The sequence below is a fragment of the Perissodus microlepis genome, chromosome 20, assembly GCF_051167445.1.
Source record: "Perissodus microlepis isolate ML-2025 ecotype Zambia chromosome 20, ASM5116744v1, whole genome shotgun sequence".
NCBI classification, from domain to species: Eukaryota; Metazoa; Chordata; class Actinopteri; order Cichliformes; family Cichlidae; genus Perissodus; species Perissodus microlepis.
In genome coordinates, this window is record NC_140480.1 from 5,094,221 (window position 1) to 5,117,282 (window position 23,062).

Here is a 23,062-nt window from a genome sequence, read left to right on the forward strand (position 1 = left end):
GAGATCCTCCAGTAAATTAATTGTTTCCACTTCATGGTTAAGTATGTGCTACTCTTCCAAATCGAGTGCTGGTACTTGGTTATTACACTTTAATAGCTCGCTTGCCAAACTAACGATATATTACTCCATGTGCTGGCTCAGATCAGAGAAGATGAATTGGCTATTAATTAGAGTTGCACTGAGAGGGCACAGGGGAGAGACTACTCATAGCCTTGCAATCAGTGTCAACGGGGGCCCTTTTCTGACTGGGACAGCCGGGGCAGGCCCAGGTCACCGAGTCTTATGGTGAAACCCGCTGAATCCAGTGGAAGAAGCGGCATCAAAGATGGCCATCGTGCTGTCTGCTTAAACAAAAACAAGAGAGCACGAGCAGCTGAGCAGCTGCAATTTCATCTGATCGCTTTTAGTTAGGAGTGCGGATGGAATCGCAGAGATACGTGGGAGGTGGTTTGGCTCTGTGAGGTTCCTTAACAAAAGGCTCACGTCCGAAGGACTTTGAATTAGAAAGTTATGGAGGAAATATTTGACGGGCTGAGATGATTTGTGGGGAATATTATTGTTTGGCTCACTTTTCTTGTGCAGCCTTTGAATTAGCCCTTTTATCACAATTAATTAAGCTTGCCTATAGGAGATGTTCCATCTTGAGCTCATCCACACAGGATAAATAAGTCAAAGCAGTAGGATATATGTCCTTTTATTGGCTGACTTGATCTCCGAGGCATCTGTAGTGGGGGGGAAGCTGTCTCTGTGGTGCGACTTTGTGGAAGAGTCTTTGCCATCATTCACTTTGAATGCTCCTTTTATGACTAGTTTTTTTAAAAACCTCTTTTTTTAATGCAAGGTATCAGGAGTTATGGCCTGTCCATGCAAATTAGGAAATTTTGACAGTTTGTTATTCATGACGTCGCCTTTTTAAACACTTAAAGCTAATAAATTTCACTGTGACAGGCTGCTCCAAAATTGCCACTAAATATTATTAAATATTTTAACAAGTTCCTTGTAAATATGCCTTAAATGTTTGAACGATGGGCAGGAAGAAAAATGGCTTTGCATCAACTTATTAGAGGCTATAAAAGTGGCAGTGATTTATCATGGATGTGGAACAACTCAGGCCATCTTTTTTTCTTTCTTTTTTTTTGTTTTGCTTGTTCTGTTGGCTTGCTTTGTTCTGGTGTGCACGTTAAAGAGAGTAACATCGTATTAAAAGCCTGCGCTTTTCATGAGTCGTGAAAATGTTAGAAGCAGAAACTGTTACGGCGTAGTCCTTGAAAGACAGAATGATGTATGGCAACAGCATTTTAAAGTTTTTAAAGCTTTTTATAGCCATTAGCAGTTCTACGTTTTGTGATGTGGCTGGCTCTAACAGTGTGTTTATGGAGAAATCTATCCAACGTGTTATTTCACCCACTCAGGCTTTCTAATTATTTTCTTTGATTATTCGTGTCACTGTTTAAAGAGACTAAATGTTGGCAACAGCGAAATGCTACGTCTCTGCCAGCCAAGATACCTGTCACACTTTTAAAAGAAAGAAACTAAATTCTGTCTGTTGTCTGTTTTCCAGCTTGTAGACGAACTGTATAGTAGTAATTTTCTCTGGTATTATGTGCCAGAATTGATTTGACTCTCTTTAATTATCTTTAATCTTTTAATTACAAATTCAAGCGACAAAGTTTGGTTGAATGGTTTAAAAACGGGTTGAGATGTGAGGCAGTCTCGTGGTTTGTGGTGCACCTTTCTGTTGGTTAGGGTTCAAGCTTTTGGGAGCAAATCAGGGTCATTTAGAGTAACAGGTTACAGAGGATTTGTTATTTACACTGAATATATGCAGCAGCCAGCTTTTTTCTTCATTGTTTCGCAACTTAAAGCAGATTCTTTATGTTTTAAATTTCAGCTATGATCGAGTTCAACGTTATGTTATTTATTAACTCTTCAGAAATGATTCCAGCCAGGGATCACAAAGGAAGAGAAGAACAATTTAAATCACTTGGCACTAAATTATAACACACATAAACATTTAGTGAAAACACTTCTATATTGAAAAGGGCTGACTGTGCAGTTACAGTGCTTCAGCATCATTGTTACTGGGATAAAAGAGCTACCAAAATAAAAAAAGCCTAGTTCACATTTCTATATGTGAACATCTGCTTCCGTAAGCCTTTCAGAGTTTGGCTGTTTGGTTGTGATTTGCCTTATTTTGGAACTGAAGCACCAAAGCTGTGCGCAAACTTTCGAGCTGTGTGTTATGGCTTATTGACACTGCAACAGTTTAATTGCAGATGTGAGGTAAAAAGCCGTCGCTGAGGTTTCATTGGTTGTGTGCGCTTATGTTCTCTTGCTGCCTTTGTTTTTTCTCGTGCTCCTTTTGGGATAATTAGACATAAAGAAGGCAATCACGGGTCATATAATCTACACACCACTTACTGTTCTGGTTAGGAGCCACCGCACTATTCTACAAATCTCGGTGCTGTCTGCGCACATCACTCTTGCCCGTTAGTACGACGTGACGGCTGCCATGTCAGCAACATGGCACATCTCTGTTCTCTCTCTCGCTTGAACCCTCTGTGAGTTTTCCCTTGGGTTGGCAGAAAACGAGTGCCCCCCTCCTCCATGTCTGAGTGGCTATAACCTTGCCACCAGCTTGTGTTTGCGTGTCTTTGTTTTTTCTTTCCAACTCTAAAGACTTGAACAATGATGACTCAAGCCATGCAGAGTACACCACAGGGAAAATTCAGTGGGAATAAAAATAACAAGTGGATTTTTGACTGCGGTAAGATGTGAGCATGCTGGCATTGGGCTAAAAGCCTGAGGAGATTTTGCCCCCCCCCTCGACCGTCGCACACACCACACACACACACCCAGTTCATTAGATTAGGCTGTCTCGTGTTCAGGAAGTGCTGAAAGGCACTGCAGATTGTATCTCCACAAAATGCTGTCCTTACGTCCAGAGACAGTTGCCAGTCCCAGTCTTTGAAATTCCAAAGTAGTTCTCAATCCAGTTAACGTCCGATATTGCGGTCGTGTCTTTGTGCTCCCCCTGCTGCTGAGGTTTCTTATTAGGAGGGTTAACTATGAGGATGCTGGTGTGTTGGTATTTCTGCGGTCGCTCATCTGCGCACCGCACATGAAGGTCTCTAAATTATTTACTTTCCTGACATCACCATATGGTGCTGTAACTTGTTTGTCTTGGAGCATAGAGGAGAAATGCAAGACATAGACAGATTTACTTCTTGCATGAATACATAGGAGACCCTCTTCAAACAATGCCTGTTTTTTGTTATTTCTTTTGCTGGGTGGGCTTTGTTGATGCAATTGTGTGCAACGCGCTACGAGAGTTCTCCTCTCATCTACTTGAGAGAAAAGCGATAATAAACATAATTGGGCCAAAATATGGAGATGTTTCAAAGAGAAGACCAGAGGCTGCTGACACTGGTCTGCAGCGGATGGGACAACTGAGCAAGAAGCTTGAAAGGCCTTGGAAAAATTGGGTCCTGATCTTCTTTGAAATGCCACAATTAATTGCTATGCGTTGTCCCCAATGCACGGATGATTAAATGTGCTCCTAAACTGCCCTGATTTGTGGGGGCACCTTGCCGATTTTATTTGCCACTGTTAACATTTTCATTCCTGCATTATGCATGGTGCTGTGGGGCAAGGAAGTGCTGCAAACAAATGGCCTGAGGGATCGGTGTAAACACATCGTGCCATAAGAGGGAGAAGACTAACAGTTCAGCACAGCCTCCCTCAGCCAGTCTTCACTGACAAACTAGACAGCCCCTCTGGCAGCTTTGCTGTACTCTAACAGATCAGTGTAAGTGCGACTGTGAATGTCGGTCAATTCAGATACTTAAACTTGCCGACTGAAAATTAGCTAAAGAATATGTGAAAACTGTTCAAGCAGGGCTGAGGTTTGATGCATGGGAACACGTTCTTCTGTATCTTTATTAATCGACAATGAATGCATGTCTGATAGAATATTTCTGTCTAACTAATTGAATATGATCCCTCCTCCTCCATAGGCTGAGGTCACTTTCACTAGTTAATTCTGACAGGCAAAGCAATGTGGTGCTGGTTGCTTTGTGTTAAGGGATTTTAATTCCTCATTGCAATAATCAGTGAGTGATGGAAGCCCTAGTGTTATATGAAGGCATGCCAAATGACATGTGCTCCCTTTTGAACATGAAACACTACAGAGCAGAAATATGAATTTTCACATTAGCTGCATATTAACTCACTGATTAGGATTTACTTGATGTGAGATCTTGGCTGTTAGAAGTGCAACGCTGCACACAAGGCCTGTCTGAGTTGTCAGCTGTCGTGGCATTGGACCAGAGCCTTACACTTGGCAGATCTCCACCCTCTCACCTCCGGCTGACAATGCAAATATAGGCAAACGATGTGTAGCTGCTGGACAGCACTGTATACCCTCATCCAATTCCTTATGGATAAAAAAACTTTGAGTCAGACGCTGATCACTAAAATGATCCTTTTCACTATGACAGCCTGTTGTTTTGACACTGGAGTCAGTTTTTTATATCACGTCATAAACGAGTTCATACTCTAAAGTTCCTACAAGTGTAGGGAGTTTTTTTTAACCTAGTCCCTTGTCATCAAAAAGTAACTAATGCACAAGTCAGTGGAAAGAGGGCAGATATTGTTTTTTATGGCGTGACCTTTGAGGCATTATTATTTTTTTGATGAATAACTGTTTACTCTGAAAGCGGGCATTAAACAAGTTTTTCTTAAGTTTTGCAGTCATTGTCCCTGACACAAATGGCAAAACAAAAACACCTCATCCTGTTCATGAAGCCTGTTGACAGTGGAAATAGAAAGTCTGTTTAAGTGGACTCGAGGGTAGTGTTAAATACACGGTAACCAGTTCATTAGGGTGCCTTTCGGAGCATGAAAAATGACCTTTTCCCTTGTAATCGTAGGCTGAGTTCATAGATAGTTGACTGGAACGAGAGCATACTGTATGTTGACAAGGATCACTGGAAACAATTAGCATTGCGTCTCACGAGCCAATCTGGAAGCGGCTCTGTTTTCACTTTATTCACACCTTTTGCTCCAACACCCGTCTGATTTCATTATGTGGAACAAAGGTTAGACAAATAACAAAATACATTACTATAATATTTTTTTTTAAATCACGTGCACTGAAGTTAATTTAGCTCTGTTTGCTTTGCCCTCATATTCTTTCTAGAGGGTCACAGCTGGGTTGGGTAATTTCTTGGACCAATTAAAGATTTCTTTTCAAGTTTCTCTTCTGCAAAATATTTATTTGTCAAGTACTTTGTGGCATATAATTAACTGAGCAATATAATCAGCTGTCTCTTCTCGTTCTGCTGACAGACTCCCGCTCCACCGTCTTGGACTGTAGCTGGCAGTGGTGAGCACAACAAAGACGACCATGTGATTCCTCATTCGTTGCTGGAGTGAATGAGCAATCTTGTGTTCAGTCTTGCCGCCTGCGACAGAACATTTGACACACTTGGCTGAGACATTTTGGATCTAGCAGAAGTTGCTCTTGCAAGTCAATGTAGAGCAAATGCTTATTCTTTGTTTTAGGGTATGCTAACCCACCTGCTGGGAGGTTACTATGCTAATATGGTTTATATCTTTGATGAGGCTTGACACACACACACAAGTTACACTGTAAAAACACTAATCTCTAATACACTAAAGCAAATGGCTAAAAAACTAAATGCACTTTATAGTCTCTTTAGATATTTTTGTTTCTTGCAGTTCTAGATTGCAATCATCATCAGAAATTCCCGTCTCTGTAGTGTTTTGATAAAGCAAATGTGGTTAAAAGACAGAAAATATTTAAGGTATCTGCAAATGTGATGCACATCTGTCAAACAGCCCAAGGGTGAAAACCAGCACATAAGAAGGCAACAAATGCTGATCCGGGACTTCTCTGCGGCAAAATAAAATATGGCTCAAGTTTTCATTAAGGTGCTATTGATTAGCTTTTCCTGGCAATGAATTATGGATGACATTAAATAAAAGGGAAAATATTTTTATGACTTTGCTTAGGCCATGCCAGATTCCCCCTTTGCCTCTTGTATGCTCGCCCTGACAGGCATTTTGTTTTCTCTCAAATTCTTGTGGCTTTTGTGAGACCTAGACCAAGTTAACAAAAAAAGAAAAAAAGAAGCTATTTCACTTTGATTACCTTTTCCATTTTAGATATGTGTAAAATGATTAGGATTGCAGACTTCACAAAAGGGTCAAAAATTTGTCAAATTAAAAATGTTTAAAATCTCAAACGCCTAAAGGTCTAATCAGCTCTCTCTTTGTAAAAAAAAAAACCTCATTTAAAATGTCAAAAAATAAGTAGAATTGCATAAAAACAATTCAAAGTTGCCACAGTTCCTTTACATGCTTAGTTGTTATTGAAAACAGTTATTTTTTATGAGAGTTTCTCTGCTGTTTCTGATTATTCTTGTTTTCTTGTGTTCCAAGGATGCTAACTGTACCTTCAGATAGTCATTGCTACTATGAAGTCTTTGCATAATAATTCCTGTAAAATTATTTTCTTGAAAGGATATCTTGAACTACTAAGTGAGAGGTGACAGAATGCTTTCTGATTATTGGGTCTGTAAAGAAAACAAAAGCAGAAATTATTAGAAAATCCTGTATGATTGAAAATCTTTATTTAGCTGTTACAGTGCACTCTCACAAATGTCGCTGCACTCTTAAGCTGCCTTAGGCCCGAATCCCACTAGGTATGGCTGCTTTGTGTCACACCGGCATAATCCTTCCAGTTCATCCCAGTGCACGTACAGTGAATTTCAGGAGCAGCACCGGCACTCCTTTGCACTACTAAAACTCTGTGCTGAACTTTTTTAGTTTTTTCTGTTGGAGCTGCACAAAAAGAGGTGAGGTGCTGGAAGTCAGATACAAAAAGAACATGCAGTGAATTTTCAAAATAAAACATCCTGTGCACATTCAATGCTACACTTCTAAATTAGTCTGAGCGTGCTTTAAAGCTGCACGAAGGCCAGAACAGAACTAGGGATTCATCAATTTGACATTTGTATTGGGTGATGGTCCAATCTTAATATAAAAAAAAAGAAGCTAGATTGGGTATCCTTGACAACGTGCTGATCGTTGAGCTGACCTTTTGAAATAAATTGATCTGTGTTTATTTTGTCATGTGGCAGCAGCAGCTAGCCTGAGAGCAAACATGGCATGGCGAAAGCTAGCAGGTATTTCACCTTCGCTATGCCAGCGGCTTGCTTTTTTTTTTTTTTTTAACTGTATTGAGACTAGTGGAAATGAATTAGATGATCAGCACCGGTATATTTTTGATTTTTTTTATTGTATTTATGGATCTTGGGCATGCTGTCAAATATTATATTGGTAGCAGATTGTTGGAGCCTTTCCCAACTGGATACATCCTGAGTAGATCACCAGTCTATCACAGGGCAAACACAGAGAGACAGACAACCACTCAGACTCACTCCCACAGCCAATTTAGAGTCACCGATTAACCTAGCATGCAGTGTTTGGACTGTGGGAGAAAGCTGGAGTACTCGGCTTCTCTCATGCAGACATCAGGAAGGCTTCTGGCTGACTGGTGGATTCAGACCCAGGAATTTCTGACTGTGAGGCAATGGTGCTAACTACAACACCACAGTAGATAGCAACTGAATGTTTCTCTTTCTAATAATTCTCTAAAATGATTTTTTAAAATGTCTAAATCAAACCTGATATTCCTTTAACTATAAAGAATGTTTCCTAGTTTTTTCCCAGTCTGCTGATAGCTGAAATCAAACTATGGAACTGGAAAAAAGTAGGCTTGATGGGCAAAATCAGAAAAAATGGAATTGCATCCCAAAAGTTGAACGTCACATCTAGTGTAATCCCGGGATTAACAGCAGAACTGCTCATTTACAAATACACAAACCTCTTTTACTCTTGTAAGTCATCAATTGATGAAGTCCTGCTGAGATTTATTCCACATTTCCTTTTCTCTGGACGTCTTGTCTGTGCCATAGGTATTGCAAAGTTGTTGTTTTTTTCAAGTAGCTGTCCACAAATTCTTCTGCTGAGGATATGAAGGTGTCATGGGAGTCATTTAAAATTGTAACTGCTCCCTTATTCACAAGGGGTCGCCACAAGGGGTAGCTCGACATGTTTGATTCGTCAGATTTATTATTTAAAAAAAAAAAGAAAGAAAAAAGTTTGTCTCCTTCCAGGAAAGGTTTAACTTGGTAGGTGAATGTGTAAACTACCACACTATGGAATATATTTATAAAAACAAAAGACACTTTCTCTCTGTTATAGCAATGGCAGCAGTCACATTCACAGAGCACGCACAATCTTGGTTTTAGTTTTGACCTGCTATGCATCACAGGAATGTACTAACTGTTGGTGGTGGAGACTTTTATTAGAAATAATTACATCTGCCTACAGTAAATAATAGTTGAACCTGTCTGCCCAGTTCTGTCTTCTTAAACTTCTTTCTGCTTATACATCGTCTGTTTTCTTAAATAGTAGTTAAGTTGCAGGGACAGTTTTCTTAACTGGAACTTTCTTTTCTCTTTTGTCTCCTGATTAAGCGCAGTGTGTTGAATTCTAGTATATGTGTTTAAGTATCTTGTACATTTAAGTCAAAATTTGTTCAGTTGATGTCTGCGTTATTTAAGTTATTTTGCATACAAAATCTGCAAATGAACGAAGTGATTCTTTCATAAGCAGTAGTGCTGCTCAGATATTTGTGCATCTGACCAACAGGTTTGCCCATGCAAGATTCGCAAGAGCTAGAGATCTCATGTTTTAAATGGCAAGAAAAATGGTCTGTTTAGAGGTATGTCTGAGAATGAGCATTCCATTCACATTGTATGCTTGGTTTCAGTAGACACAGCAGACAAACAAAAAAATATGTTCCCGGCATTTGCGTCACTGAAAAAAAAAGTAACTGCACCTACAGGTTTTTACAATACGGGCTGTATGAGTTCTTAGTATTTTCTCTTCCCTGAATTATTATTGAATTCACAGAAAGATATGATTTACAAAAAGAACACGAAAGGCATAACATTATGTTCCTTTTGTGAACAAATGAGTTTCTCAGGGCCAAAATCCTCATATAAACAGTGGACTGAGTGCAGTTTTAAGTCAGGTAAAAGGTAGTTCTTTATAGTTAGACTGATGAAATATATTTTGGGGGAGTTGTTTGATTCTCTACAGATCACACAGAGTAAATAAGTTGTTTTTAAATCATTCATTTACTTAATTTTGACAAATTTACATATTCATTTACTATCTGATGTTTCAGCAGTTAAGTCATTATATTATGGTTCTTCAGTTTGCTAAACAGTGTTAAAGTCAGTGATATGTAAAGCCTGTAGAAGCTGCCTTATCTATCCTCAGGGAGCTTTGCAGTCACTAGCCACTTTATTAGGTACACATAGTTATCCTTGGTCCAAGTGGGTACTAACAAGCCTTCTGAACTGCTTTAACTTCAGTGATGGAAACATTCCTCTGAGATTTTGGTCTATCTTTACGTGATATTGTCACACAATTGCTGCGGCTTTGTTGGCTTCAGCTCTATGATGCAAATCTCCTGTTTCACCACATCCCAAAGGATTGGGATCTGGTGAGTATAGAGTACAGTGAACTCAAGAGATGTATGTGCATTATCCTTTTGGAGCCAGACGATGGGCACATTGTGGTATATAAAGAGATGGACATGTTCAGCAACAATGCTCGGGTAGTATTTTTTCCAATATTCTGTTGTCTGATTTTGGTGAGCAAATTGTAGCTTCATTTTTGTGTTCTTAGCTGGCAGGAGTGTGGTCTTCTGCTGCTGTGTGCTCAGAGATGCTCTTCTGCATATCTTGGAAAGACCCTGTCTACATGCTTAAATGCTTTTGGTTATTGTCCAATTAGATATTTGCATAATGAACGCTTGAACAGATGAACTACTGTATCTACTGTGCAAGGCCCCTTTATTTTGAAACATTTAAAGCATGAGAAATCACCCAATCTCTATGTGTCTTCCGTATATACAGCGCTTAATAAATTTGTTTTAGACCACCACCCAATTTAAGGTTTATGTCACAGCTGCCCTAAATTAACAGTAATAACAGTTGACAAAATTAGAGTAAGCAAAAGCACATTATTATTTTTTGATTAAGATGCCAAGTTAGTTATTTACATGCATTCCTGAACAAAAAAAAATAATCTAAGATTTAATGGTTGAATGTCATTCTGGATTCATCTGTGATTTCATTGTGCCGCCTCAAATTAGGGTATAAAAATGTGACTTGAGCAATTCACATTCAAAAAAGTTTTTGAAAAACGTCTAAAGGATGTTTGTTTTCTTATTCTTACAGGTTGGTATAATAAATTTGTTAAGCACTGTATTCCTACTGTTGCCACAAAACATTTACCAAGAATAGGTTAAATAAAAATATATATTTTTAGCTTACCTACTTACACATCTTGCTGTAGTGATCATAGCGTTTATATATATCTGTATCTCTTCCCTAACAGGAACACCAATCTGAACATCGTCACACATACGGCAGTCATTAACTGCATTAAATGCAAAATATTTTAAAATACAATTCTAAATCCTAATTCTTTGGATTTTCCTATATGGTGTGGTGATTTCATCATCCCCCTGCGAGTGCGATGTTACGTTCTCTGCTTTTGTTTATTTCACGTGTCACATTCAGTGTGCATTGTGCACCGAATTTGTATTCTCTAAAGAATTTTGTTTGTGTGACTGCTAAATATGGAGTGAATTATTTGGAAAAGGGCTAATTGGTCTAATTTGTTAAGAAACCTGAAGCTAGTCATCAGTCACAAAACCCCCTTTTCATGCATCAAACATCCCAACAGAAAAGAGGAGAAGAGCAAAAGCCGACTGATTTAAGTGATATGTTTTTAAACAGATGGCTATTTTCCTATTAAATGCAATTTACAAGATACAATCCTTTGAAATCTGACTTTGGTAGTTCATTAACTTGCCACATAATGAGTGTCGAGAAAGGACAAGTGTGGTACGAAGCTGCAGTACGTAGTTAATAGAAAATCTTTTAGAAGTGACAGCGCTTTATAAAAGAGCTCCATGACTGCTAGCTGTTGTTCAGTGTTCAGACTGCAGGCACTTAGTGCACCAGGTGTTTTGCCCAAGATTTTTTCCACAAGACAAATGGAAAAGTGCCATATCCTTTAAACATCCCATTAATATGTCTTATAAGAGTCACCGCAACTGAGCACCAAAAGCTCAGTTTTATTACAGTTTCTTGTCTTTGTCAGGCATAGCTTCCAGTTTACGTTTTCAGGTAATTATAGCGTTGTGCACACTAGAGTGGCACAAATTAGCACTTTGGGCGAAGAATCAGTTGGCTGGATGCCCATCATTGCTTGCATGGCCTGGACATGATAAACACAGAAGCACAAATGCCTATAAAAGGCATCCAAAGTGTGACAACATTTTGAAGACGTTATTTATTTATTTTTTTTAAGTAAAACTAAAAGACTAACTGCGGGATTACCGCTTTTGATTTTAAAGACCAACATTGGGTAAAGTCCTGTTTGTATATTGAGTGAACCCTGCAGAGTCGTGTGTGAAAACAGGCCTTTATAGAGGGTCAACTTTTTTTCTCTCTGTTCTTTAAGCTCGTAAATAAATGTAGCATCGGAAAAAAAACTTTGTTGCAATAAATGAAGGGAGAGGACACCTTAAGAAGCTGAGTCTGGTCTGAGGCTTTGCCTGTGCCTAATGTGTGAGGAATAATGCACGATGTTTGATGTGGTCTGAATAGTTCTTCTATCACACATGCCATGAAAGAGAACTCATGGCTGTACTGTATACTGTATGCAATTCCTCTTTATTACACGTGGAATTTCCTCCCAGATGATTGAAGTATCAGCATATTGCTGCCATATTCCCTCCCACAAGAGCCTAGAGTTTTAATAATTTGCAGAATGAAGGGGGGTAGGGGGGTTGAGAGGCTATCAAAGTGGCTTATATTTGTTTAATCTCTGAAGGACTGCCATTCACAAAGTTTTCCAGAAAAAGACAGGAGTTCATAGTTCTCTCTAAAAAGCAGTCTCGAAAGCCGGCTAAGCTGCATCAAACCGTATAACGTAGGTAGGATGTGTACACAGTGATCGATATATGCCGAGAATTACTATATGTGCTGTGTTTACAGTATGATCATGTGGTGGAAAAATAACAATAAGTAATCTCATGTCATTCTGCTGTTCTATGCAAAGTTAATGTAATCCTCTAATGTTTAGTATAACGCATCAATCATGCAAAAATCTATTGTTGCATTAGCCTTGAAAGAACAATAATAATAAAAATGCTATAATGGTTTTAGCTTCCTTTCCATAAATCATACTTGGAGGCTGGGGAGGGGGGGCATCTTAACTTGCCATTTCAGCTCATCTGAGCAGTTGAAGTGATGCTGAATACTGATAGGATATTGAACAATAACCAGAGCTGCAGTTGGTCACTTTCAACCTGAAGTGGTATGAAATACTGCAAGACACAGTCAGTGGCTGCTTCTAACTGAAGTTGACCCAACACCTTCTGCAGTGACATAAAGCTGTTTTCTGTTCGATAGCCTCTCAACAAAGGACTGTAAATCAGGAGTAAATGCATAAAAACAGCGAGCAGCAGAAGATTTACTGTAACTCTGCGAATCCTTTTAAACAAATATTAAAATAAGGGCCAAATCAGGCGGATCATCTTTGAGCGGGTCGTGCTCTCTTCAGCTTCGAGGCGAGCCACAGTAGCTGACAGGATGGTGGAATTTACATCGTTAATAACATTTAATTAATGCCGCAGCCCTCACTCTGAAGATAGGTTATGTTGTCAGTGTAAGTCTGTGATGTATGGATAAAAATTCGAAACGAACGAGCACGTCACTGAAGCACGGCGTCCTTTACCATGATTAAACAAAACATTGAGACGCACAAGTGACTGAAAAGTGCTACAGTTGAGCAAATCTCCCGTGTCGTCATTCAAAAAGTCATGCGGCAAAGCACGTACGTATAGAGAGAATTGCTGAAGAGCACAGCTTTCAGATTTGATGAGTGGAAGTGCATTTTTACCATGTGGTTTCAACCTGGGACCTTTACAAGTGCTTGTCGGAGTAGTGCTTAGAGTGCTGCCTGAAGAGGCTTTTCGATTTCACAGAGAATACACTCTTCCCAGGAAGTGGGTGGAGAAGATAATTCTGCAAAAGAGGAAAGGGAAAGGAAAACAAAAAAAAAGAAAACTGGAGAATTAATAAACCTTTTTAGTTGGCATAATCACTCATTTTGAACTTAAACTGAGCAGAGCAACAAAACAAATCATTTTTGGGGAAAGAATACATGTATTTTAATGCCCTCAAGCAAAACTAATTAAAGACGACACCTCATTTACATAAATAAGCATTATAATTTGCATGCGTGCACAAGGGAATAGAGTCAGAAAAGAAAGCAATATTTTGCTGTCTGCTAATTTCATTTTATTCAGGATTTAAGCTTAATAAAGATTCATTTTGGAGGGGAAAGGAAAATAATCAAAGAGGGAATTTGAACTATCTCCAAAGATGCAGCAGCCTACTATTCAAAGGGCTCCTTCCGAGTCACCAGATGACTCCTAATCTGGAGTGGCACTTCCTGGCCGAGTTCCAACACCAACTCCTTGAAAGGTAAAGAAATTTTAGAGCCCAATTTATTAGTATGCAGTTCTGGCTTCGGGTGGAGAATTAATGGCGGTGACTGATAATGACTGTAATCGTGGCACAAATGGGGTGTTGAAATAGCAAACAACGGGCACAAGGCATGTAATGGGGATTTTATTAATTACCCAAGGTCCCTAGCATGAGCAGTCTCCAGGATTTACTGTGGCCGTGCCAGCCGGTCGAGAAGGGGTCGGCCAGTCTAATCTGACAATGAAAGGGTCACTACAGAGACTGCAACGTGGGCAAAAGGGAGCAACGTGGCCGGCCTCCTACACGTGCCTTAAAATGACTTTGTAATGTTATGAGAGGCACTAATATTGAAAAGATGAGAGCGGCTGTATTCATTTTGGTTTTAGAATCTTTTTGCGGATTCAGCAAATGTTTCAACAAATGCGAAAACGGATCAAAAAGGCAAGATCTAAGTCAGATAAATTGTCCCCTTTCATCAGAGTGTTTCAATTAAAGTGTATTGTAGAGGCATTCACCTGCACTGCAGTAAGCTCCCTCTGTCTCTTTGTTGACTGTAAGAACAAAAAAAATCAACATATGGTACCGCTGTCAGGTAGGATAGCCCATTTGCACATCAGCTCATCAACAAGAGAGGATTGATTAAAAGTCCTTTTTATTACTCACTGCATCCTTAATGGACGCTAGACTTTCAAAATGGAAGAAACAATTAGAGTTTTACTGCTTTGTGGGCACTACTGATTTATATAAATCACTGCACGGGTGTAAATTTTCCAATAAAACACTGTACCACTCCTAGCATACATAATCAACACGTCCATTCTTGGTACACACTCCAGACTTGAACAATCTCTTTAAATTGGTAGGACTCAAGCTCACTCAGTCAGTAGACTGTCTACTTGATGGAATTTAACTGTTTCTATATGGTTTACCATAACTACTAGTATACATTTGCAAGGCAAACAAACACAGGGAGACTGTTTACTTTGTATTTCAGTGCTGTATAAACATGAAATTAGAGTTTGCTCATTCATTTAATATGAAAACCAGCAGTTAAATCCAAGCCCGGTTAGGTGAGCGTCATTTTCTGGGGTGATGCGGTCACTGTGACACAAAACACTCACTCAGCTATTCAGGGAGTACGTTTTTGTTCTTCTGTTTTATAGCTTACTATTTTAGTGTCAACAAAGAGTATGAAAAACAAAATCAGGCAAAGAAAGTAAGGTGGGACAGCTGCATATTGCATTTATGGGAGATTACATTATTTGTAATGGTGATGTCGTTTTGCTAAAGCCACGTTGCGTGACAAAAGTGGGTAGTGCATATTTTACAATGTATTTATCTAGTACTCATGCCTAAGGGTAACATAACCACAGAAAATCTCACCTTGCAGGTTCAGATTTTTGCTTTTTTTCCTCTCTTGAAGGTACGTTTTTTTTTTGGCCTTTTTTCCAGATTAAGCTGTTAACTGTTGTCTTGTTAAATGTTAACGAGTCATCTCCACATTTTATCAAAAGGTTTCACAGTCACTTAATAGTTAACACATTTCAGCCCCTGGGATTGTTGTTTTATCACCAAAATCAAAATATGCACTTTTTCAGAACCGTCCCTCATTCACATGTTCTGACAAGGTTTTCTCAAGTTCCTTGGCTCTAGGTTGTATTTGTAGTATTATAGTGTTTTTCAGAACACCTTGATACTTAAAATCATAACAAAAACAGCTGTACAATTTGCAGGGAAATTCAATACTCTACAGAACTGGCCTGTAAATAAAGATAAGATAAGATAGATGGATAGATAGATAGATAGATGCTTTGTTGCTCCCACAAGATACATTTTTGTGTTAGTATTAACACTTCTTGTAAATGTTGATGTCATTTATTTCAAAAAATAGTTCTCTACACTTTCTTTCTTATTTTTTGGATTTGAATGTATTTGAATTTTTTGAACAATTCTGGTAAATGTTAAGTACTGTGCGTCAGTGCCTTCTCTTTTGTACTTTACTATTCATAGATGAGTCATGCCTGTAATGGAAAATACCGTACCACAAAGTACAAACCTAATTTACTTGTGAAATACCCATCTTTAAGTTCTGTTTTGTTTTTTTCTGTCAGTGTTTTTTTCTTTTTACCTCAAGTACCTGTTCCATGGGTGTGTACATTTTTTCACATCATGAGGTCATGTGTGAAAAATGTACTGAAAAACAGTCATGCCATAACAAATCAAAACCTGTTTCTACGTAATGATCCAGATATTAAAAAAAAAACCAAACAACAAAAAAAAGTGTCTCTATCTTAAACACGCACGTTGAATGTTTCTCTGAGCTTTTTGTTTGTTTTTGCTCCTCCTCTTGTCCTGCTTTTGAGTCCAGAGGGAGAGACTTTGAAACTAAAGTTGGCAGCATTCCTCGGCGGTGACACACGCTGAAGTATCACCTTATTGCTCACTTTTAGAAAACACGAAAAACACAAAGAGCTCAACCAGATGTTCGAGTTCTGCTCTTAAAAACAGAAGTGTAAACACTCGCTGAAAGAAAAAAAAAAGAACTTCCAACTGTTCATTTTTTTGACACGCTGTGCTGTTTTGTGTGCGTACAGCCTAAAAATTAAAGGCAGACCAGAAAACGAATAATTTCCCTGTTATTGCTACAACCCACTGTGATTGTGTTTCATGGTAGTCGGAAGTAGCAGACCCGTGGGTGTTGAGGAGGAGATCCCTCTGTGTTCCAGCGGTGTCTCAGACAGGCGTGTTGCCTCACCTGGTGCTGTGTTTACCTCAGATGGTAGGATTAGGAAGCAGCCATGTGGAAGATACGACTCTAATCCATCGTGCCTTTGCTTGGCACTTAGACATGGCCCTCTGCAACACTTCCGCTCTCCTAAAGTTAGAGCAACGCCCTCAAGGAATGTGAGAAATATCAGCACCGTTTCAAGACTCTTGAGCATGATGCAGCCACGTGGGGTTCAGTTTACCTCATGGAGGAGGTGGGCGTATGTATGGGTATGGGTGCTGATGATGGCAACCATCAGCCAGATAGATTCAGATTTATTGGATGGATCTGGGCATCGTTGTTTCTCTAGGCTTGTGCCTGGCCTCTACGCCAACGAGATACTTTCATTTTCCTTTTTTAATTTTTTTCCCTCATGTGCACAAAACCCTCTTTCAACGTAGAGTAGCAGATAAGCTGGTATCATGAAAGAAAATCTCTTAGTTAGATAAAATCCTGAATGTTGTCTTTTTAAACTTGCCGACATTGATTAGGCAGTGATAAAAAGCTCATAACCTGCAAGAGGGAAGGCTGACCTCTGCATGCTCACAGTCTGCTGCTGCACCCCAATCTTATATAATATAACTTACTGAGCTTCCACGTTTACAATACTGATATTTTTCTGTCTGGCTGAGTTTCTTTCTTTCTTTTTTTCTTTCTTTTTAAAGAAATTTCAGGCAAAATTTAGTTATTTTCTGCAGAGATGGTTTTAAGTATAAATTAATAAAAATAAAGTGAAGTGCAGCTGCCCATTTGTTTAAAAGCTATAATGACTTTGCACTGAATGATAAATGCAGTTGTTTAAGGCCTAAATACTGGCTTGCGATAACTTTGATATCTGATTTTCCTTTTTTTTTCACACAGTGCAAAGGACATAATCAAATCTATAAATGAATATGCATTTAATTTACATGTTAAATGTTTTATTACCATTGAAGAAAGGGCTACAGCGTTTTTCTTGTGCGTTTCAGAGGACTTGCCCTTCATATCGTGGCCAAATCACCACCCCAATCACAAATGGTGGAAAGCAAAACTCTTATTTATCCAATGTACTGATAATTAAGCTGTTCTCATTAGTTACATAATTGGAAATGTAATTAGCAATAGTAATAATTATTGCATTTAATACCTTTTCTCTTTTAGTTATCAGGCTCATTCAAGCTGGTAATTAGCAGTTGTGAGAATTCTATACTTTCGTCCTAATTCATTTTGGTCGCCAGTTATTTATAGTGTATTTTATATCAATAAATCATTACCATATCCATTTAGATTTTTCAGTAAACATACAAACACCGTGCTCACTCAAATGTTTGTTTCATGTTTTGTGTAATAACAAAGCAAAACTCTATCTGCATAGTTGCAGTTCTACTTTGCCTTAACTAAGCCTTACAGTGAGACGCCTGACAGAGCTCAGCAGCGAGGTTCCGAAAATGGAAAATCTCATTCATATTTTCCGTAAGGATTTTGATTATGAGCAGTAATGTTGTAACCATCCAAAGCAGACTTACTCTGAGCTACAGCATTGTGAAATGATGGCATGTGCTCCTGTAGAAACCACAAGTCTGTGCGATATCCACCTTGTTTTAACAAAGATGCAGTTTATTCTCTCCCCGAAGGGAGGAAGTATGCAGTTGGTTCTGTTCGTTAGCTGTCAAGCAGCCACAGTTTTCAAGATATCGTGCTCAAATTTTGTGTCGTGGTAAAACATGAGCTAATTTAATTTTGGTGAAAATCAGATCAAGGTCAAGTTCACATGAAATGTATAATTTATTTATGGATCGTCTTCAAATTTCACAACAATATACTAGGAAGTTGTAGCCTTGAGTACCGGGCTGTTTGCTCCCCATATCAAAGTTGCCCTTGAAAAAACATTTAAAGAAACCACAATGGGCATCATGTCATCTGAGTGAGCTGTACAACACACGACAACATCACAACGATTACATAAAATTTAGCAAAATCACACATGGCACGAATATGTCTTAAAATCTCAAATTTGATGCCGAAGAAGTCAGCTAATTCTGCTTCAATCACATGGCTAAAGATAATAAAATATATAATTTTACTATGTAATGCTTTAAGGTCATAGGTCAAAGTTCAGATCTCTGGGTGTTGTTATAAAAGCAAGTTGACGTCAGGATGTTGTAATAAAAACATCATAAAACATCAGTGTTTTAGAACAGCCCTTTGAGGCGAGTCATTCTCTCCGAGTGCGCTTGTTTGCAAAGTCATGGAAAGGACTAAACTAAAAACAGCGTCATCTCTGATTGGTGGACGCCGCTGTTACCATGGAAGTGTCCAAGCCCAACAAACCAATTTAAGAAACTGCCGAAGAGGTGTTTGCAGTCAGGGATGATATTTTGATTTATGCTTTACTACACAAAACACAAAATGCAAATTAGATTCGAAACTATTATTAATATTTAACACCATTATTAACCATATAAACATTATGAGAATGATAAGGTTTGATTTTCAATAAAGCTTAAAGATACTGTGGAATTTGGATACTGTGGAATTTGCAATGCATTATGGGATGAGTAATGCCTTTCAAGTAATCATGTAAACAGTCTTGCACCTTGGTCTTTTTTTCCCCTTTATTTTTTCTGCATATCAAATCTTTTTATGGTCATGATTCACTCATAGCTGGTTGTCTTGGTTCAAGCCTTTAAACTCTTTACATCAGGATTTTCGTCAATAAATGAAAATGAATGGGAAGTTCACTTCTGGAGCCAAAGCCTTTAGAAAACGGGGTACTGATGTGCTTGTTTTGTTTGACCATCATAAGAAGTTGGTTCCCCTTTATTTACCAAAACCAGCTGCATCACTGAATGCAAAACTGCTCCACAGAGAGGTTTCTACACAAAAGAGAAAAAGAAGTTGATTTTGATTTGAGAAGTTTGATTTTAAATACTGTATATTGGACATAAAAACTAAATTTTATATAAACTTTATTGTCCCATAGATTCACACATTTGAGTGACTTGGTGGTTTGAAGATATTAACCTCTACATTCAGTTTGTTATTTGCAACATTGGTAATGGCATCTTTGCTGCAATCTGCGCAAATGCTTTAAATCTCTTATTTCAAAGAAACTATATGTGATGTAAAAACGGACTATATGTGATGTAAACAGCTGTTTTATGTTTATCTACAGAAATCAGATGGCAGTAGAGTGAGCATCGGCCAGAGGCGATAACTCCTCAGCGGATTAGTCTTCAGCAGACATTATTCAACAGGAAGGTGAGTCTTTAACTTTTATTCATGCACCATTTTTATGTGGTATAGCAAATATAGGTAAAAAAAGACTGGCACTGGCTTTCCTCCCTGTCTTTGACAGATCGGCCCAGGTGATTTGTAATTCAATTGTATACCAAAAAAAAAAAGAAAAAAAAAGCAATTCGCACATTTGTCATTAGTTTTCTGTTTTCTTCAGTGGGAAACAAATTATTGGATAATTGACTTTCGCAAAACACAAAATGTGTCATGCAATGTGCGGTATTGCTGTCTTTGCTCCATGTCAAAGTTGCACCTCTGTTTCTTGGAGCAACTTAATTGTCTCAAACATGCACAGAAGCAGCACGTTCGAGTCATGATACCCCAAGGCATAGATTAATTAAGCTATGAAAACCCATGAGCAGAGAGCATTCAGCAGGTGCCTGTTTGCCTTGGTATGGGACTTGTTTTTGGCAGTGGTGCAGTGGCTCATTATAAATCTATAATTAAGTTACAATTTTATTTGCTTTTTTTTTTTAACATACTGTCATAGGGGATCAACATGGCTTAAACTCTGATTCTGTTAAGTGCACTCTTGGCTATATCACTTTTATGTCTTTATTCTTCCTCAGGAATTATGCTTTGACAAAAAAATGTGAATGAGAGGCTGAAAACGATACTGTGTGTGTCGCTTAGTGCTCGGTATCCCACGCCTCCTATAGGTGTTGATGTGATTCTTAAAATCTGCTGATTTGTTCTTAATCCAAAGCAAGCTGATTTGCCCACTCCTTTACCTCCTTGTATCTCGGCACATAAACAACCCCCCCACCCCCTCTCCCCTGCTGGCTGAAAGGATGGTCCTGAGAACCCCCCACAGTTCGACTCATCCCGTGTTGGGCATGTTGGCAGAGCTGGGTGATTGCGATGTAGCGGCTCTCCCAGGCCAACATCTGTTGTTCTGAGTCACCTGCCAACAAAGAGGGAGGGTGAGCTGCACAGTGAGGGGCCTGAAGGAGGGATGAGCAGGTCTGCGGGGGAGAATCCCTGTATCTGCAGGGTGGTCAGACTGAATGAGAGTCACCACCACGGCGGTAGTCTTTGCCAAGAGCTTCCTCAAGCTAACAATGTGGCCTGTGGAGGGACAGACTAGGCAGGAAATTGAGGTTAACGACATTGTTACGTATTAAGCAGGGGTTGGCTGCCTCCGTAGGCAAATCCTTGAATAGTCAAGCATGTTATTATTCACACGTGAAATCTATTAAAACTCACACAGTGTTTGTGGTTCAGTCAAGATATCCATTTTTAGTAATGTAAAAAAAACCCACATATTTTTGGTATTGCGTTGGAAAGCTTCTTCAGAGTTTTGAGTTTGAAAATCATAGATTCAAAATAAAAGTTTAAATTAGTTCTCATGTTTCAAGTACGATTATATCTGAGTGACCAGGAGATCACTGCGATACACTTGAATCTGAATTGAATAATACATCTACAAACTCTCTTCAAGTGAAGTGACTAGTCATCAGTTGTGACTGTTATGAGTGTTTTCACAGGTGGTAATTGTGCACTACAGCACAGGTCTGTGCTTTAGCTTTCATAGCTCAGTCCTTACAAGTGAATCTCCACACTTTCCTTCACTCTTTCCCCCACTGTGCTTTGCCCAGGGGAGAGACGCCTTCTACGTGTTGTAATAAGGGTAGCTGATATAATGAAGGTCATTGTAATCAGAGCTAATGTGCCAAGGAGTCAAGACACTGTAGCTTTATTTGCCAGCAAGGCCCGGCATTTGGTACCCATGGGGATCAGGCTGATAGTGTTATCTTTGCTAACCTGACTCTAATACAGGCCTTGCTCCGCTGTTTGTGTCAGCGTCGGAGCTGAACTTTTCCCAGTGATCCCCTCCATGTGTGGATGGGCATGGATTGGGCTCTACTCTGTTCCATCCTGGTTAAATCCCATCCCAAGGTGTTTGGCTTCTCTCAGTTCACGTTCTGCATTTAGCGAGCAGCGCTCCCTCTCTCTGACTGTTGGACTTGGGAAAACAGGCTGGGCTTCAATGGAATGTACTTGACATAGAAACATTACATTGGCATCTGTTGAGAACTGGCTCGTAAGACATGACCTCTAAATCTAATCCTGTCCCTCAGGATATGCAAATGTCCTCAGCTCAAATTTGATTTGTTTTTGACTGTTCAGGACACGGCCGTTTGTTTATAACCGTTATCTAACACAGCGGCAGGAAAAAGCCATGTTTGGTAGACAGTTTCGATATTATTTTCTTGTACAAATTTACCTTAAATGTTAGAATTGAAATTCTTCTTTCTTCACCAAGTATTCCGTAGAAAGAGCTGACCTGAAACGAGTTTTAGTTTCAACCAGGAAGTGAAAACTTTATGGTTAATACCGTGTTTAGTTGCAGTTAAGGTTATTTGTAAAACTGACTGAACCGTTAAACATGTTATGCTAAAAAGTTTTTACAACTACAGATTCACAACTGTCTTCTCCATTATTGAAAATTTTACCTCGAGGCTCTGATGTCTGATATGTGACCTGATATTTATCTAGGAAAAAATAAATACCCCATCCCTACTGGGCATCATCAGCAGAGCTTCAACATTAATTTCCATTTTTCTTATTTTTTTCATAGTCGCCTTTTAAACTTGGTGCTTTCAGTAGCAAACATCAAAGATCCTTTTTCCTATTCATCTGAGCACCTCCTGGAAAAAAAAAAAGGCTATCCATATCTAACCCCATGCAAGTCCCCTGATCCCATCATTCAAACTTCCAAGCCTCTCTTTGTGGCTTCCTAGAGGACCACGGTGAAATGATCTCTTTTGTTTCGCATCATTAGTTCCATCTGTTGTGCGAGCAGGCCTGTCTGTTCCGGAGCATGGCAACGTGATGGTCGCCAGGGGCGATTGGAGACGCTGCCGTCCCGGTGGCTTGTGGCTCAACCTCTGCCACCACCATTGCCTTGTCCCTGATCCCCATGACACCATCCCATTCGCTTCACAGTTTCTGCTTATTTATTCATACATTTGAGCAGATAATAAAAACGTAAGCTTCGTGTACATGCAGTACTAGTTTACCTTATACACGAGGCCCCTTAGGAGAAGAGTTTGGTTCAGTTGGGACGACATTCATACAATTGTTTGCAAACAACATACAGATTTGAATCTCTATACCTCAAACACTTGTCCGCTGTGTGTCAAAAACGAGCTTTAATAGGTCAGATTTGTGTGCTTATTTTCCTGCAGTCGGGAGTAAATGATGCGCCAAACAGATGTAGCATTTTCTCACAACAAGGAAATATTTTATTCATGATTTACATGAATGATAAATCTTCAGAAAGTCTTAGCGCTGATGGGCATACACAATTTAACATCTGTCTTCCTCAGAATAATTAATCGCTTAC

General features: G+C 39.1%; 1 protein-coding gene across 4 annotated transcripts in view; it reads left to right on the top strand.

Moving 5' to 3' along the window:
- Nucleotides 1-23,062, top strand: part of casz1 (castor zinc finger 1) — a 170,392-nt gene that overhangs the window by 16,257 nt on the left and 131,073 nt on the right. For 2 of the 4 annotated variants that reach the window (XM_084918122.1, XM_084918124.1), the window contains 2 exons: nucleotides 5,350-5,386; nucleotides 19,592-19,677. The gene's annotated coding sequence lies outside the window, so the exon portion shown is untranslated. The remainder of the gene's footprint in view (nucleotides 1-5,349; nucleotides 5,387-19,591; nucleotides 19,678-23,062) is intronic. The other 2 variants (XM_084918121.1, XM_084918123.1) reach the window with 1 other exon arrangement.